The sequence below is a fragment of the Macadamia integrifolia genome, chromosome 7 (assembly GCF_013358625.1).
Source record: "Macadamia integrifolia cultivar HAES 741 chromosome 7, SCU_Mint_v3, whole genome shotgun sequence".
Lineage (NCBI taxonomy): Eukaryota > Viridiplantae > Streptophyta > Magnoliopsida > Proteales > Proteaceae > Macadamia > Macadamia integrifolia.
Genome location: NC_056563.1, coordinates 4,371,824 through 4,375,112, shown reverse-complemented (window position 1 = coordinate 4,375,112; position 3,289 = coordinate 4,371,824).

Sequence of the window (3,289 nt, the reverse complement as noted above, 5' to 3'; positions counted from 1 at the left end):
AAAAAAAAAAAAAGGGTAAAATGAGAGTGGAAACTCAAAACGCATGGTTAACACGTGCGCTAAATACTAAAGTCGGTATTTACCCACGTGCTGAATTTATTTATTTATTTTTTCTCTCTCTCTCTTCCCTCGTATTCTCATTCCTTCCACTTGTATTAATTAAATGGAACTGAGTTGGCATCAGACTATGGGAGTCAATCGGTCGATTTCAGTTGGTCTAGGATCGGTCTTTACTTGGTTCTTGTACATTTATTTGATGGTTAAGATCAAAACCAGTTCATTATGTATAAACCAGTTTATAACCACTGGTTGATTTTGATCTTTAATAAATATTATTTAGCTAGTATTAATCTGATTGGACTGTCATTAATTTAATTTATTAATTGATTGGTTTAATAAGTTAAGCAGGTGGGACAAGACCAATCTGATGCTCAATATATTATTACCCAATTCATCAAAATCCAAACCGAATTAATTAACTAAAGAGATGGTTTGGTTTCGAAAATATTCGATCGGACTCTGCGCCTGTCGGTGCGGGCCGTGGTTTGAGACACTAACACAAGACGGTGGTGGGGTACATGATTTGAATTAAGCATTCTTTTTATATTGAAACTTTCTAATAAATAAAATAAGTAATTAATTATATTTTGCTTTTAACAATTATATAGGTACTAATCGCTTTGTCCAGAGTCCAGACATAATGTGTGTAATAACTCATGTATAGCTGATGCAGGAATTTGTACTTTTCTTTTACTTTTCTCTTTTTCTTTGTTTCTTTCTTAAATACATTCTTAGGATACTTAATATTTATTCTCACTTTTTTTTCTTTTTTTGGTAGGTTTTATGTTAGGGATTTATTATTGACACCTCATTATCGAATACTTTATGAATTCATTTTGGAGAAAGAACGCTACCTGACATGTGGTCTCTATGTAACAAAGAGGGTTTGTGAAATACAAAATACCCATTCCTATTGACACCTCTATGCTCCCCAATTGGGCACCGCTTTGGTGCAGGCCATGCGACCAATTTTTTTTTTCTTTTTTTCTTTTTAACTATTTAATATTATATATAATTTTTTCTAACTAAAGCAATTCTTGTTATTTCACAAATGCATTCGAAAAATATGTAATATAATGACAATTTTTTATAATAATATAATAAAAAAATCACATTTAAATTATTTTTCAAAATCTTATTCTACCCTTGGATAAAGAATTTTTTTAAATAAGAAAATGACCAATTAAAAAACATGCCAAGTTCTGCCATTTAGACAGTCCCATTTTTTCTCATATTTGGCCGAAGATTTTTTAAGGCCTCCCCCTCTGTCTTCATGGAACCAGGAGGAAGAAATTTAAAAACCGTTAATAAATAAATAAACATACAATGACATGCTTTATTTTTTAAAATTTAAAGTTTTCATAAAATAATTTGATAAAAGTAAAGCAATACGAGCATATAGATAGAGAAGGAGATGCAAGTGCCCTAATTTTGGCCATGTGGCAAATCAAAATGGGACATTTTCAAACCAATTGATTTAAAAATAATTGCTTCCCATCCCAACAAGGAAGCAGGTTTGGCCATGTGATAGGTCTGATACTGTCCAAAAACACTAACAGCCTAGTTTCCTCTTCTATATGTGTTGATTATGAGTGCAAGTTAATTTCACTACATATAAATTGAAGTAAACATTAAATACTTTAAAATAAATAAAAAATATAAAAAATTAGAATCATTCATAATATAAGAGAAAATGTGTAATACATGATCGATGATAATATGATTAAATAGTGCCTAAACTCAACATATGACTGATATATAGTGGTTTCATCATATTTAAGATGTGGGGGAGAGAAAGAGAGGGAATATAGCTCTATACACTTATCGATATTACTTCCTCTTTGCCATAATTTATTGGCAAAAACTTCTTTAATAGAATTTGTCAATGTTGACACTTGAAATAGGTCTTGTTACTAATTTTTCAGGTTGAGCAAGCATATACTTGAAATAGTCTTGTTACTAATTTTTCAGGTATAGCTCTATATATATCCAATCAATCTTTCTTATTAGGGAGACACATGCAAACTTTTTATTCATATCCATAACCTAACATTGTGATGATCGACTTCGCCTTTTGTCTTTTTCTTGCTATTATTCTACGATTACTTTACAATCATCTTTAAGAGTTTCGATTTTTCTTATCTTAGCATGCATTTATTTAGTTTTAAGGGTAAAAGAACACTCCTTGATTGTATAACCCCTACGCCCAAACACACCAAGGGTGGGGGGTGATGATCCCCCCACTCCTATGAAATAGAAAAACCGCACCCCTAGCCTATTGATGCCTATCTACACCCTCTCATTGGTCTCTCTGTGAACACAAGGGCACGTGACTAGTTTCTTTTACCTTCATTTTAATCTTATATGCCAAGTACATTTAATATTCAATGCCTTGAAAATTAAGATGCCTTGCAGTCACCTAACACAAAAATTCTCTTTATTTTTGTTTTGTTTAGTTTTGTTTTATTATTATTATTATTATTATTATTATTATTATTATTATTATTATTATTATTATTATTATTATGTAGATACAATCCATATGCACCCATTTTGTTTTACCTTCCAGATTTCAATTTTTGTCCCTTCCGTTGGCTTATAACTGGGTGCCCAATGTGCTGGGCTGACACAATGTCGAGGTCAGAGTTCCTACATATGCTTATTGTAAGGGGAAGACCTCCTTTCTCCCGTGAATGAAAGGTAGACCTCCTTTCTCCCGTGAATGAAAGGTCTGTGAGAGAGAGAGAGAGAGAGAGAGAGAGAGAGAGAGAGAGAGAGAGAGAGAGAGAGATACTGCGGTCCTCAGTCGGCCCACACCTTCACACCAATCTTCTCTTTCTTCTCATTGGACTCGATCCATATACATTATAGAATCTCTAATTCCCTAGGGCAGTTGTATGGCACTGTCATGACTTAGGCAGGGCTAAAATTTTCCTAATAAGGGCCAGAAAATCAAATTAAAAGAGTTCAAAAGGATCTCTTTATAGTAGAACGTTTTTTTGTAGAACTAGTCTTTACAGTATCACCAAATGCAGGGTATATTCAGTTTTCAAAATTAGCAAGATGGCATCTCTAGCCAATTCCACCAACCACTGTACCTTAAAAGTCTTATCAATATCCATCTCTTTTTCATTTAATACGTGAGCTTCACCTTTCAACTATTACATTAATTCTATTATAGAAATAGAATCATAAAATAATCAAAAAATGAATAAAAATTCACAAACAA